This window comes from Peromyscus californicus, unplaced genomic scaffold, assembly GCF_007827085.1.
Source record: "Peromyscus californicus insignis strain IS unplaced genomic scaffold, ASM782708v3 Scaffold_11__1_contigs__length_118956290, whole genome shotgun sequence".
NCBI classification, from domain to species: Eukaryota; Metazoa; Chordata; class Mammalia; order Rodentia; family Cricetidae; genus Peromyscus; species Peromyscus californicus.
Window position 1 is genome coordinate 23052341 of NW_026294402.1, and position 16621 is coordinate 23068961.

Below are 16621 nucleotides of genomic sequence, written 5' to 3' on the forward strand. Positions count from 1 at the left end.
GTCTCTCTATCTCTCTTCCTGGCTTCTCCATGTTCTCTATGGCTAATTCTTGTCAATTAGTTGCTGCTGGCTCTGCCCCCCGATCCAAGGTTGATTTTATTAACTCAGTTTCTGGTTTCATAGGATCAAATACCTGCAACACTCTTTAGCTTCTCTAAATATGGAACATTCAACCCAAACTACTCCACTTAGGAAAAAGGGTGAGAGTAGTGTAAATACACATCCTAATCAGAAGACATGGTAGAAGAATTAAATTTTAAAATCATTTCTTTTTCTTTTCTTTTATATTTATTTATTTTAGTTTTTTTTTCAAGACAGGGTCTGTACTCCTTGCTATCCTGGAACTTATTCTATAGACCAGGCTGTCCTCCAACTCAGAGATCCACCTGCCTCTGACTCCTGAGTGCTGAGATTTTAAAAGTGTGCACCACCATTCCTGACTTGAAAGTAATTTCTTAAAAGACAGAAAATTATGCTTCTCAATGACTCATCATTATAATTTTCAAATGAAATTCATCCAGTAACTTACCCAGGAGTTGCTTCCTCTTTTTGGTCTTTGTTTCTGAGCCATTCACCTCTTTTTGCTAAAAATAGCCACAGAAACAGTGGGGGCTATCTGTGAAAGAGACCCAGAATTATGATTTGAAATTTTTAGGGATTAGGAATAGGGGTTGTGAGGGTTGAATGTCCAGTAAAGTGAAATACATTTCACCTTCATATTTCTCCCATAATCCCCTACTTCTGACTTTCCTTTTTCTATTTTTTCTGTGTTACCACAGCTCAGTTACGATCTGTTTTGCTAAGAGTTATCTGTATCCTTTTAAGGTGAATGCTGTGTAGTCCAATTGAGGTTGATTGTTGAGCTATTATCCATAATGGTTGGAGATGAGTGATGGGTCATCTGTGTGCTGATCTCATTGTGTGTCTCTTTGTGGATTAGATGCCTGTGGTGGGCTCTTATCTTTAGGCACAGCCTTATCATTAAAATAGCATAATTTCAACCTCACATTGGGTGAGAGCAGTCCATGTGATATATTGTATATAGTCATTGTACTTTTGTATATAGTTTTTCTTTTGTTAGTTATAACCTTTTTCTTTTTTTTCCTTTTTATTAAAATAGAAAAGGGGAAAAAAAAAATAAATGGATATGTACCCTGAAAAAAAAAAAAAAAAAAAAAAGATACCATGAATTTTTAAAATGAAATGCAGCATGTAAAAATTAAAAAAAAAAAAAAAATAGCATAATTTCATCACAAAGCAAAGAACAGAACTGCTATGTAAACTACCCCTGAATTACATATTAGAAATATTTCTCGGTGGTTTTGGAAATTTTGCCATCACAGTTATCTTTCATGATTTGAGGAATTCTATGGCCAAACACATCTCAAACTCTATTGGACACATCACAAGACCTCTCAGCAAAGTGATGACCTGTACTTCCTCTATATTCAAGAGTGGGTTGATATTCAGTGTTTCCAGTCAGTTTGTAGGTAATGAAAATGCTGCTGACCTTTTGACCACAGTGTAAATACCAAGCATTTACAACCTAACCCTGGTTGCACAGGGAATGTTGTAGAAGTACCCATACCTAATGTCTATTCAGCAGGACTTAATCATAGCTTCTCAGTATGTCATCTTTCAAAAATGCTTCTGGGTAACATGAACAGTCTACAACAGGATATACAGATGCTCCCTCACAAATACATATGTACATAGTATTTTTTTGCATGTCATTTCTGGAGGCTAAGGATTCCCACGATTGAATCCATACAAAATTAAAAACTTATGCTTCAAAGAGAAGATTTTTTAAGAACATGGTACAAAGTAAACCCCTTAATTTAGTCATCTTAAAGACCAATAATTAATAACTGAAGACTGAGGTTCTAATTCCAATGTGACTATATTTGGGGATGAGGAATTTAGAGAGGTAATTAAAGTTAAGTGAGGTTGTATGACTAGTGTCCTTGTAAAAAGAATAAAAATAACAGATGTAGTGTGCACAGAGAAAGGGCTGTGTAAGAAGCAAGAAGGCAGCCACCTGCATGCCAGCCTTGGGAGAAAGCAGTCCTGCTGATACTTTCATTGCAGATTTCCAAATTCCAGAGCTTTGGGGAGCAAATTCTTGCTTTTAAGCTGCTCCATCTAAAGCATTTGTTACGGAGGTTCTAGTAAACTAATGTAAACTTGCACAGTCTTTCCCATGAAAAAGTCTTCTCTTTTTTTTTTTTCTCAGGACTAATGTCTGTGTCCTAGATATTTCTTTGTCCAACAAATAGTTATTGATATCTACTGTTGAGTATCTATTCATTGGGAAACCTAAGGGCACAATTTAAAGACAGGAAAACCGAAGCATACCACTAAGCAGATGCAAATAAGTAGTGACTTCTTTAACATTCTGTGGAATTCTTCCTAGAAACAAGAGGGAGATTTGACCTCATCTCATTCTGCTTCCAAGTCCTCCTGATGTGGTAGAAGTAAAATGTAATCTTTCATATGTTTGTGTGGCCATTATTGGTTAGGTAACGATGGGAAGTTGAAGATGGGACCTAGTGGGAACTATTTCCTGTTTTAAACAGCTACTGTCAGCATTTGGTTGGTGTAGCAGAGTGGTTCTTGAGTGCTGTGTTGCCGCTGTTTTGGAAATCTCACAGGAGCACAAGTTATTTGATAACTTCAAGGAACACACATGCTCTCCGGATGGACACTGTAAAAACTGCTACTTCGCCGGGCGGTGGTGGCGCACGCCTTTAATCCCAGCACTCGGGAGGCAGAGCCAGGCGGATCTCTGTGAGTTCGAGGCCAGCCTGGGCTACCAAGTGAGTCCCAGGAAAGGCGCAAAACTACACAGAGAAACCCTGTCTCGAAAAACCAAAAAAAAAAACAAAAAAAAAAAAACTGCTACTTCAAGATAATACACAATTTTAATCTCTTACTACAGTCCTCTTGATGATTTCACCACTTTGCATGGCCTGGTTTGTTGGTGGCTTTTGTGATATGAAACGTGTAACAGAAAATTCACAAAGGTATTTGGTTTGTTTCCAAGCCCCTCAAAGCTGCATAGTGCTTGGATGTATGTGCACCATCAGTGATTACATTCACTTAAGAATAAAATAAAAACAAAATTCAACTTGTTTTTAAAAACACAGCTATTATTAGAAAACATTTTAAATGTTCTACTACCTACTTAATGAATGAGCCATTTGGTTTTTTCAGTGTGGTTGTATTGGTGAAATTATGAAGGCAACTCCATGTAGTTAAATGGGAGGTTTATTTTGTGGGGTAACTAACTCACAAATGAAGGGATAGGTAACAGGGTCTGGGAAAGGTGTAGCACAGTCCAGCGGTGTTCTCTGGAGAACTCTGCTCAGTCTACCTCCAGCGTCCAGGGTCCAGGAACCAAGAGAGCGGGCACATCCAGATCTCTGGTCTTCAGGGTTGTCTCTCGGCCCTGCCTTGTAGGCGTGACATCTACGGAAGCCTCAATGGGGGTTGGGACTTCCAGATCAAAGCCGGAATGGTTGCCCACTACATGGTTGTTTTGGCTTAGGGATATTATGAAGAAGATACCGACACACTAAAGACCTATGAACCATGAAGGTCTGGCTGGTGGTTTGCATGTGCCCCTTGGAATGATATCTCTGGAGGACGGAAACATCACATGACAGGTCCAACCATCCTGAGTCTTTCTGAGGAAAGCAAATGAGGCTATGTAGAAAAGCTGCCTGAAGATAGACCAATGCCTGCTCAACCTCTAGCTATTCCAGCCATCTGTGCCACAAGGAAGCAGAAGAGTTTCGAGCTTCTGCTGCTTCCAGTGCCATCTGAAAGCGAAGTGAGAAGCCATCATGCGACACTGTCCGTATGAACCTGGCCAGCTCCCAGAACTCAGGAATATGCGTAGCTGTTGTAAGGCATTGAGGTTTCTTGTTTAATTTGCTTTATTCTGAGACAAGGTCTTACTACATAACCCAGGCTAGCCTTAAACTCATGAGCTGCACCCCTCCCTGCCCCCGCCAAGTATCCCTAGCCTGGGATTATAGCTATGTGCCACCCAACTCAGCTACATTAAGCTACTAAATTTTAAAAGAGTTTCAGAGAAGAAATTGATAACTGGAACAGAATTTTGGTGCCTCCAAGTAAGGTGCAGCTATAACATAAAAAGCATGTGGTATTTGTTTTCAGACAGAGTAATAAGTGAGAGAATATCCACAGGGAGTCTTTTAGCAAAATCTAGAGAGACTTCAAAGAGATTTTAGTGAGTGCTTGAAAGATAAAGAAGAAAATGCTGCTGGAGGTGAGAAAAGAAGAGGACCGGGGCTGTGTGGGGTGAATGTTGATGGCACTGTCACCTGTGCTAACAAGGAAACTTTGTAACTTGCTGAACAGATGGAGAGGGGTTGAAATAACTTTCTGAGCTTAGATCATAAGGAGACACACAGCTCTGGGAGATGCTCTCAGTAGAACTAGAATGCACGGGAGACTGTGGTTAGCGCAAAGGAAGCGTGGTTGCCCTGAGGCTGGCAGGTCACAAACAGGGGGAAGCTAACTAGGTAGAGAAACTGCTTGAAGAGAGAGATGCCTCCCCCCCCAACTCCAACATTTGCAGCCATCCCAGCCCTGACGACAGACATATGGATCAAAACCTCTTCAAATATCCCCAGCCTATGACAGCACCATATATTAGCAATATTAGAAAGAATCCCAAGAGAAGGACCTACCCCTAGAAGCAGGGTGCAATAATATATTGTTGTTTTGTGGTACCAATGCTAGAGTGCTTTGCTACACAACAACAGTTGGTGGCACTTCACTTTCCCCACCAAATCTGTGGCTATCGAGCCCATGTAGAAACTGTTTTATGTACCATAAAGCCAAATCCAATGGATATTCAATTGCTTGTGCAGGCAGAGAGAACACTGAGAAAAGATAAAGTTCTCATCCCCAATTTTCTCCCTAAGTCGCTGTTTTTGTGCTAATCAGTTAAGTACTTGGCACCTCAAGCTCCTCATTTGTAAAGTGGGACAAGGAGTTTGCATTTCCTACCCCCACACAATTATAATTAAGATTAAAGGGTGGTGGTGGTGCACATCTTTAATCCCAGTACTCAGTAGGCAGAGACAGACAGATCTCCAAATTTAGGCCAGCCTAGTCTATAGAGTGAGTTCCAGAACAGCAAGGACTATACAGACAAACCCTGTATCAAAAAAACAGTAGACACTAAATCACTAAATAGGAAGATATTCAAGAAAAGAGCCCAGCATCAATCAATTATGAGAAGCTATTAGAGAAGTCTATAGAAACGAGATGCAGCTTTGATGAACCTATATGGTTTGTGCAGGAAGGGATAGTCTATGATAAGTCCCCAGAAGCCACTTAGAACTCTGTCTCAGAGACAAAGGTACCAAGTTTGGTGTATTGGATTGGGTGGCAGAAGAGCAACAGTATAGAGTGGTGACCATTTGAAGTACATGGCAGAAGATTGGGTCTCTATTCTTGTGTTACAAATTCTTCCAAGATGAATGATTTCAAATAGTATTTCTTTATTGTCTCACACTGTTTCCCTAAGTTAGAAATCTGGGAGTGACTTAGCTATGTGGTGTGATGCTGAGAATGTTACCGTCAAGCTGTAGGCTTGCTTGGGCTGCCATCATGGTCTAAAGACCTGATGGAGGATAAAGGTCTATTCCCAAGATGGCTTTCTAACATAAGCTAAGAATAGGAGATGTTAGTTTCTTATCATGTAGACTTCACTGTAATGCTGCTTCAGGAATGTCCTTACAATATGTCTGCTAAATTCTCCCAGAGAAGGTAGAGAAAAGCAGACCCTCAGTTTTTGTGACCTTGCCTCAGAAGTCACATGCCATAATGCCTGTAATAGCTTATTGGTTGACTAGTCAGCCCTACTTCTTGCTCAGCAAAGAGGGCATCACAAGCTGTGTATACTAGGCAGGGGCCAGTATGCAAGCAGGCCACCACAAAAATCTAGCATGTGCAAAAACTGGAGAAAGATGGGGGTGGGAATGGGATAGGTTGTGTGGTAAAAGTGTGTGATGAGCTGTAGCAGAATGAGAGAAATTGGGATGCTGAGCATGGAACCAACAGGGGGAAACAGGTCCGCTCCCCATTTCCTTGAGAGTCTTCTGTCTTTTAGAACTACTTCTTACTTCAGCCTCTATTCTTGTGAATCACACTCAGTAGAAAGACATAAATTTGGGAACTGGCCTCACCTGCTGTGAACCAATTTTCTCTCCAGCATCTCCATACTGCCACAGGGCTCTAGACACACAGAAAGAGAAAGAGTATCAAAGGGACTCATACACACAGCTGGCAAGTGATAGGACTTGGATCTAGACCTGAATTCGTTTGATGCCAAAGCCTTGTTCATTCTACCACATTATCACGTTGTGTTCTGGGGCTGAGGGAAGGAGGATTCCAAGTTTCAGTGTCTTCCTCCCATCTGGATTTACATGCTCATGCTCAGGCATTGGAATTCTCTTGATCCAGTGTTGAGATGACAACCTCTTGGTCATTTTTGCTGCCTGCACTCACTTTCCATGTATTTCTACCTCATTGCCTCGGCATCTTCTTTCATATCTTAGCTTCATGCTTCTTCATCTGTTTCTCCCTCCCATGTTATCTGTCTCTGTTAACAGGGTCATTTATCCCCATAAAGCACCCTGAGAGACAAGGATTGAAGGATGCTGCTGCTAAGTCAGGGTGCTAAAGACCCTCTGCGGGAAGCTGTGGCTGCAGAGACCCTTCTTCATCTGACCTAAGTAAGAGCGGTGCGACAGAGGGGAAAGGTGACTCTAAACTCTCTTTCCACAGGGAAAAGGACTTCAGACCAGAAAGCATCCAGATGACACACATTTTTCACTACTGCTAACTTGAGAACATTAGACTCCGTGAGTAGCATTGCTGATTTGCTTCTTGACCTGTTGGCTGAAAGAAAGGAGCAGGGTGGGGACATTTTTGCAGCTAGTGATCCCAAGGGGATCATGAGTTGGCACATGGGAATTTTCTCCTCTCCTCTGCTTTTTTTTTCCTACCCAAAGGTCTGGATTCAACACACACACACACACACACACACACACACACACACACACACACACACACACCATGAATGAATGAATGGATGGCTAGTTAGACAGTCAGATAAATATAGACATCAAGCATACACAGGTTCGCATATGAATTGTTTATGGTTGATTTGTCTAGGTTTCCTGGACTCCTATAGCCTGGAAGTCCCTGCACTTCCATTGTGCAGTAGGCGCCAAACATCCACTTCTGAAAAGCAGTGTGAGTCTTATTCTCTGGAGACACTGGCTGATTACATGTTTGAAGTGGCATCTGGAAGAAATAGAGGGGCTTTAGCTGCAAGTTGTTGTAAGAGCTTTATTGGGGTATCAACATTTGATGGGTTTCTTTATAGTGGCATTAAGTGAGTTGGCATGTCATAAACTGTCCCATGGGGTGTCTTAGAGGTGAGAAACAGCAGAAATAAAGGAAACCTGTCTATCTTATATACAGTCCAGCTGGCATTTCCCCCGAATTCTAACCCTCTGGGATGCACAGGTTGGTGTGCTACTCTTTCAATAGACCATACCCCAGGGTTGAAATGGGCTACAAAAGCAATTAAGGTTGAGAAATGTTAGGAGGCAGACTGCTTGGGTAGCAACAACTCCCAGTGAAATTCAACACATGTGAGAAATCACTCCTTGGATTGTTAGGCATCCTTCACTTCCGGAGAGTTTTTAAGAATCATGCAAATCCCTTAACTATGTTGTGACTTTGTGTATTAGCCAGCTTTCCATTGCTATAAAAAATTTTCAAGATAGTTAATGTAGGAAGAGGAAGGGCTTATTGGGACTTAAAGCTTTGGAAGTTCTAGTCCAAGATTAAATGGTCTTGTTTTTGGACCTCTGGTGTGGGTGTGGCAGCTTTCATGGCTGGAATGTGTGATAGGAACAAACTCTCATCTCATGAACTAGGAAGCAAACACTGGAAGAGGAGGAACCCAGACCCCACAGTTCCTTTTAGGGTAACCCCTAATGACTAAAGCACAGACCCAGCCTTTATTGCTTGTCCCCCCTTTGGGAGACACTCAAATGCAAGCAGTTCCATTTGTGGCTTACAGTTCTGTCTGAAGGAAGAAGACTGGATTGGCTGGTTTTGATTAGTGCTAGAGCCAGTAAGTGGCCTACTTAGGGAAACCCCTTTTCTGCCTGTACCCTCCCTTTCTCTGTCCCCCTTTCCCTGTGCTTCTGAGTCATTACAGTGCAGTGGCTGTGTCAGAATCAGACAGCTCAGTTCTTGACCCACTTGTCTGGCATTTTGACAGAAATAGGAATTCCTTTGCCACTTGAGGGCTGTTGAGTTTTTTGAGTGTGTCCTAACAGCAGGCTGACTTTCATAGAGTTTTAATTGGATGCAGGAAGTCTGTTGGAAGGACTCTCAAAGAAAGGGTTGATTTCCAGTACCACGGCACTTGTCCACCCCTGATTCTGTGATTCTACCCCTTCCAGTCACAGAGGAATTCCAGCTAAGAAGCTATTTCACCCAGCCTGGCTGTCTATGAAATGGTCCCAGAGATGGGAGGTGGGGGAAACTCTTGCCCATGGCCACATCTGGGCTTCTCTTCTGGTCCTGCAAGTGAGACTCAGGGTGATCTTGAAGACCTGAATCCTGCTTTCTCACATCAGGTGATGTTTGGGTCTTGCAGTGGACTTGAAGACTCTTGCCGAATTCTGTAGTTCCTGAATCACATACTTCTGTGCCTTCAACCAGGTCTCATAGGGAAGACCCATGAAATAAAGGAGGGACCAGGGACACTGGATCAGCCTCAGGGGCTTAATGGAAAGGCAGCTCGCCAGCTACAGGCTCCATGTTGCTCCAAAGAAGGGCTTGTTGCTGATGAGATCTTGTTTTCCTAAATTTCCAGGACGAAATTCATCCGCTAAGTTGTATTCCAAAAGCCTAGGGCTTCCTTCACGTATGGCAGAGGCTACAGTCGTCAGCTGTCTGATGACAGAGAGAGTGCTCAATGGGCTGCACTGAGCAGCTCATGCTGGGGCTGGAGCATCAGAGGCAGGAACTTTAGGACATGCCTCTCCTGGCAGCTATGACGTTTGGCAAGGAGCTGCAGGCTGGCAGTGGGGGAGTTAATCTCCTCTTTGTCACTGAGGCCATTGGAATTCACACTTGTGGCTGCTCTGTCTGACTGGAGGGTGGCCCATTCTATTCCTTGAAGTATTCTGCCTTGTGGAAGGGCCAACTTTGATATCCAACATCACAGGCTTCTCTACCATGTGGCTGATGAAATGGAGATTTCTTTCCTTTTCTTCAAGGCACAGTGAGGGGCAGGATTTGTTATTCTTAGATCTTTCCCTCTTCCTCAGGGATGATTTTATATAAACTCATCAAGGTCCAAATGTATATGTACACATGCAGACAGACACAATTCTCTCTAAGGCAGGACAGCACAGTGGCAGATTACATGGAAGCTGTCACATGATGTGATATCTTCCCCTCTCTGTGTCTTCTCTTGCTCATCTGTGTATTGGGGTTGCCAGTAAACAAACCTCACTGTGAAGATTGATAGTGTCAATATATGTAAAGTTTTTTAGAACACTATAGAACACTAGTAAGTTCTGTATGTTAGCTAGTACCATTTTACGGTTACTTATTTCTTCTCATCATGCACATGGGCTTTGGGCTATTTGCTTATTTGTGATGCTGGAAGAGCCTTGCAGATGCTAGCTAAGCGCTGTTCCTCTGAGTTACCTCTAGAGTCAACCCACACCTATGAGCTTCAATACAGGGGCTGTTGGTGGACATCAGAATTTCCCAGGAGTTGGGAGTGTGTGCTTTGACCCATTGATATCTTGGGTCAGGGTTCCCTGCTATGAAGAGATAAGATCTTATTTGAGGGTAGAAGTGTAGCTGATGTCTTCAGCCATACTCAATACTCTGTTCCTCACTTTAGGGAAGGAAACAGTCAACATAAGGCTGAGACCCTGTGTTAACTCTCTCTCCTTCTACTGTGACGGGGTGAGAAGGAAGTTGAATACAGAAATGATGGACTGATTCGATTTCTTTCCCTACTAAAAAGTTTGAATTCATATTATTCCTTCTCCTTATCCATGGCGGTGGGGGTTTTTAACTCCAAAACTCCAAGTGGATGCCAGAGACTGTAGTGAGTACTAAATTCTGTGTATGATCTCTTCTCCCATGCACATACCTATGATAACATATAATTCATAAGTTAGATACAATAAGATAAAATAATAACTAAATAGGATAATTATAACATTATGCTACAATTAATGTCATGTAAATGTGGCCTTGTTCAAAATACCTTATCACAGCAACTTCAACATGTTTGTTTCCTTTCCTGATTATGTTGAAAGTTTTCACCCTTTTATTTAAAGAGCTTCCATCTTCTCAGGCAGCATCACTATTCTTGTGATGTGTGAGGTCATCAACCAGTAAAATAAGGGCTACTGAACCCAAGCACTTTGGTATCCTGTCAATCTAATAACCAAGGAGAATACTAAGTGACAAACAGGAGGGCAGTGTGGATATGCTAGATAAAAGAAGGTTCCCATCCCAAGCAGGACAGCATGGAATCTCATCATACTACTCAGGTGGCATGCAGTTTTCTAAACCATGGTTAGAAAAACCACAAATAAAGGGGGACTACCATATAGATGTTTACTAGAGGTAGAATATAATTTTATTTACTTATATATGAATGTGTCAAGAGTACCTTGCTCCACAATGTAAATCTAGTATGATATTTATTTATGATATATATGTATATGCATGGTATATGTCAATCCAAAATATATTTCTCTGTATATATTGGTCTCTTTTTTATCTTTTTATGTGTGTGCATGTGGGCCTGTGTGTGCTTCTGTATGTGTGTGTATTCCTGTGTGTGTTCGTGTGTGTGTGTGTGTGTGTGTGTGTGTGTGTGTGTGTGTGTGTGTGTGTGTAGAAGTTAGAGGACAAGCTCAGGTGTCAGTCTTCACCTTTCACCTCATTTGAGACAGGGTCTTGTCACTGTTCATGCATCAGGTGACCTAGGCTGTGAGTTTCCAAGGATTTTCCTGTCCCTCACCTCACATTACCTCCAGGGTTACAGACCTGGGCAAGCTTACCTAGTTTCAAGAGGGTCCTGGGATCCAGACCATGGTCCTCATGCTTGATTAGCAAAGATTCTGACTACTGGTCATCCCCCAGACCCATAGTCCTCTTTTTAGTACTGTCTTTAGCAAACTTACTGTTATTTTGTGTAATTGTTAAAACAATCATGAAACAGTGAAGAATGAGACGAACATGATTTAAAGTGGATTTATTTACATTAGGGACGTTTCTAAATGGAGGCTTCCTTCCCTGTGTGTTCACAGTACATTTTAACGTGTATGTGCAGCACGGCTCTAAACAACAGGGCTCAGCTTTGCTGACCAGTGAAATTAGAAGTATCATGATGCAGTTAAACATGCTCAGGAGTTGATGGGGGAGGAGAGGCCTCCGACATTTGTGCCTTGCATAAGGACACTTCTTGGAAGAGGTGATGAAGAGTTGATGCTAGAGGATAGGTCTCCACACATTTGTGTTTTTCACAAGGACACTTTTCCAATGGGTTTTAAAAAATGGCCCTCATACTGAGTTCAAGACTTGGCAAATTACCAATAAACATTGTGAACTTGGTAAAACCAGACTTCTGGAAGGCCCTTTCTGATGTGTAGCTTATATTTCAGACATGTGAGAAATGACAAAAGATACATGCCAAACATGATGCACTGTGGATTCTCAATTGTGCATGAGCTGTGAGTGTGACGTGGAAGAAGTAAAAGTCTGTCTGATGGCTTCAGGACTTGTCTCCTTGATGACGTTGTGGTCATCTCTGACTCTCCCTATCTAAAACTGAATAGCTTCTTCCTCTGTGCCCTTCTGTATTTCCTGTCTCACTGACTGGCACCATATCTGCCAGATCACACAAATCAGGAGCTCAAGAGTCTCATTTATCCCCACATTAATCAATCCCCACATTAATCATCACTACCCATCACTTTTTCCCCCTTAATATTTATTTTATATGATTGTCACTGCCTTGGCAGTTTCTCATCTCATGATGATGATAAAGAGGACGATAATGGTGACATTGATTTATTTATACTACAAATGTTTATTGAACATCCATTAGGTGCCAACCAATGATTATGGTTAAAAGATAAACAAACAAAAGCTGGGAAGCAGGGTGTGGCCTAATTCCATCGTTTAGGAGACTGAGACAGGAAGATAACGGGTTTGAAGCCATCCTGGGCTATATGTCAAAACCCAACCTGGAAAATGTATGGTTAACACCATTTGTCACTAGGAAAATTGAAATGAAAACCAGAATGAGGTACAACTATATTTGATTACTTTGCCTAGAACAAGATCCAACAACAAACCCATAACTCCAAGTGCTGGCAAGGATATGGTGCAAATGGTATTCTCATACATTTTTGGTGAAAATGTAAAAGAGTAGAATCACTATAGAAATGAGTTTGGCAGTTTATATAAGATTAAATACACATTTACCATGCAACTCAGCAATCCTACTCATAGGTATTTGCCCAAGTTAAAAGAAAGTTATGTTCTCATAAAACCTGTATGTGAATATTTATAGCAGCTTTATTCATCATCTCCCCCAAACTGGAAACAACCCAAATGTCCTTCAGCCAGGCAATGAATAAATAAAGCGTGTGGCATCGAGACTATGGATGTAACAATAAAAAGGAACTGCAACAGTATGGATGAATCTCAAATGCCTTATCCTAAGTGAAAGAAGGCGGGGGGCGCGGGGGGGGGGGGGGGTGGGGGGAGAAAAAGAAAAAAGAAAAACCTGTGCTGTATACGTCCATTTGTAGAATGTTCTGAAAAAGGCAAGACTGTGGGGACAGGAAGCAGATAAGCAGGCTCCTAGGCCTGAGGTGGGGAGGAGTTGGTACAAAGGAGGTTGAGAATTAAGTCTTCTTGGAGCTGCATGGAGAGGGCCTGGTTTCTGCTTTCCTCCCATCTGGACTCCTACCTCCTCCCAAGTAAACACCTGGCCAGAGGACCCTGCTGTTGAGGACTCTTTCAGAGCTTGCTATTACTTGCAGTATCCAGGACCCTACTAGACACCTTGTGGGGGACAAGGACCACCCTAAGTATGTTCCAGAGTCTCCAACTTCCTTTTCCTCTCCTCTTCCACATACGATCTTTTCTTTACTCTTACATGACATTTGCTCCATTTAGCACTTCCGAGATAACACATGTCTTTCACTAGTTTGCATCTCTCATTCCTGAATTAAGAAACTCCTCTCTTTTCAAATGCCAGCAGCTGGCCAGAGGCCAGGGACTTCTCCACCCCGGAGATCACCTGATCTTTGCTGCCTCTACTTCCTTCTTTGAAGATGCCCACCACACTGATTTGTTGTTGGTGATCATGGATCCCTGCCCAGCAGGTAAGTTACCAAGAACAGTTCCTGTCTCAGTTTCTCTACCCCTGGCACAGTTATACATGCATGGTGTTCACTCAGTGTGTTCTGAAAGAAAAAAAAAAAAGATCCCTAATTATGAAGCACAGAGAGCTGAGGATGTGCTTAGAGGTACAATACTTAAGACCTAGCTTCACTAGAACTTGGGTTGTGGAAAAGACTTTATATAAACTGGAATTAACACCTTAGAGTTAAACTTCTCTTACCTCAGCATAGGAACACAGAAGTGATGTATCTCTTCCAAGGTATTTTGATTTGTCTTATATGCTGGTGGCCAGTGACTTAGGAATAAGAATTAAGGTGTGGGGTTAGCAGTTGACTGCAGCATAATGAGCTCACACACTTCTCTAAGGTGTGATTTAGTCCTGGTCCCAGTTGTACTCATTTTGGGCAGGAAAGATGAGTGCCAGTTTAAAAGATAAACAAGGAAAGCACTTGCTGTTTGGAAATTGGGGCTAGAAAAGCATGCTTCACTTGTTGCAGAATATGTGGCATGGACCTAAATGAGTAACAGGTGGATGGTTTGCCTAGGAAGTAATTAAGGGAGTTGGGCAGTCATCTGTATCCCGGTTGGGCCGGCTGGCAGCCAGAAGAACCGTTCTGTGGTTAACAAGGAGGAGGTCTGCAGCCCTGGGACCCACGATTTCAGCAGCAGTAATAACTATTAGGTGGACTTTGGCTCTGTGAATGTTTGGAAAGTCTGGAGGGACTCACCAGTGATTTCAAGCCGTGCTTTGTAATTCCCTTAACTGCCCTTTGCTGACCTAGTTATTAAGAACTCTTAATTCCCCAGCCTGGTTAGTGAAACAATTGCTCTCACTCCACATGTAAACATACGTATGTGCTTTCATCCTTGTCTCTCATGGTCCTAAGTTTTATTTAACAAGATCAGATCTTTAAACTTGGAGGGCGTTTTGATATTCTCAGAGTCAACATCCATTACTAATATTACAAGATACAACCACCAAGGGCACACATCTCTGGGAGGCGGGAGGAGCTGTGGAGCGGGAGGGCAGAGGGCACCGTTCCAACTTGTGAGTTCCTGCGAGTGAGAGGTTGCCCATCCCTGCTGCCCAGGTGCGGGTATGCGGCAGAAGCAGCCTCCACCTGAGTACCATGGAACTCCTGAGACAAGCTCTCCTGACTGCCATGTTTAAAATGTCAGCCCCAGATGGTCTGGTGGTTACATTTTCTCAAAACAGTTGGGAGCCTCTGCCAACTTTTCTAAGGGATGGGAGAGATAATTTTTTAAGATGCTGATTAACAGAGCAAAATGTACTTCAGCTGGTAACAGATTTTTTTTCCCTCCTCCATCCACCCCCCCCCCCCCCCGCAAAACAACCTATGGTGATTCAAACTTTGGAAAGAAGCTAATGGCTTTTCTGAGAGATAATACCTCAGAGGAAAGTGACAAACTGGTGACTAAGTGGGAGAAATAGATCAAGACTTCTATGGAATTAGAGGTTTCTTCCCTCAGTTTTCCCCAGGAGATGCTTGGTGATGAGCACCCTGCTTGCCAGCTCATGAGGTCCAGTGCCCATATGCCTGCTATAAGTCTCTTTCTGCATTGAGGGTATGATGAGGTGGGAGCTGGGGAACTGGAGGTACCTTTGTTCTTTCCATTCCAAGCCTCCAAGCTCCTCTTAGCTCTCCGACAAGCTTAAGGAAGTTGGACCAGCTTTCTTGTTTACCCTGATGGAATGCAGCAAGTATGTCTGTGTTTCTACCTGGAGGGCAAGAACTTGAACACTCAGTGGACGCAGGTTATTTTCTTTGCTCAGGTCTGGACACATTTCTCATGGTTCTTGGTGTCTGGATTCTAGACACAGTCCTGAGATTTGAAGACTTAACATCTACTATTTCATACTGTCTTTAGGCCTCTGAAGGTCTTTAAGTATAGACCAGGAAAGAGAGACAGTAAGAACCTTTAGCTCTGAAACAACTATATAATTTTAATTTTAATGAGGCATGTAGATAAGAAGGAAGAGAAAATGATGAAGGAGCAAGGAAGCAACTTTGGACAGACCCTTTAAACTCTTACTGGATTTTTTTTTCTGCATAGAAAAGCAACATGGCAGAATCAATGGTAGTTCATCTTTCCTCCCCCTGAAACCTTCTGAATTTGTTTGTCAGGGACAAAGATGCCCACCATCAACAAGGAGCAGGAGTTATGGGGGTCTGCAAATCTCTAGTTTTTCTTTTTGTTTTGGTTTTTTGAGGCAAGTCTCTAGTCTTTACTCCACTGTCACCACAAGATGCAGAGGTTGAATTCTGCCTGGAGGAGAGATTGGAGATGCACTTTTCCTTCCCAGTGACCTTGGTATGCTATGCTGGCTAGTTTTATGTCAGCTTGACACAAGCTAGTGTCATCTGAGAGGAGGGAACATAAATTGAGAAAATGCCTCCAGAAGATCCGGCTGTAGTTAGGCAAGCCTGTAGGGCATTTTCATAGTGTTTAATTAGGGGACAGCCCAGCCCATTGTGGATAGGGACACTCCTGGGCTGGTGATCCTAGATTCCATAAGAAAGCAGGCTGAGTAAGCCATGAGGAACAAGCCAGTAAGCAGCACTCCTCCTTGGCCTCTGCATCAGCTCCTGCCTCCAGGTTCCTGTCCAGTTTGAGTTCCTACCTTGACTTCCCTCAGTGGACTGTGATTCAGGATATGCAAGCTAAATAAACCCTTTTTCTCAACTTGGTCATGGTGTTTCATCAGAGCAATAGTAACCCTAACTAAGATAAAAACTGGTACCAGGACAGTGGAGGATTGCTGTGCTAGACCTGACCATGTTGCTTTGGGTGGTGGAAGGACTTTGGAACTCTGGGCTAGAAAAGTCGTTGAATGTCTGAAGTTTGGTGTGCTGTTCTGTGAGAGCCCAGTTGGAAGATAAGAATGTTGAGAGAAGCACAGATAATGGAGGTCTGTCTTGTCACGTTTAACGACTCAGCCAGAGGTTGTTTTATATTTTGAATTAAGAATCTGTGGTTCTGGTCAGCTAGGGTTGAAGAATTAGCTGTGATTAACAAGAGACCAGCATCACTGCAGAAGCTTTGCCTTATTGGGGGCAGTTGATGCTGGTTAGTTGGAGCTGAG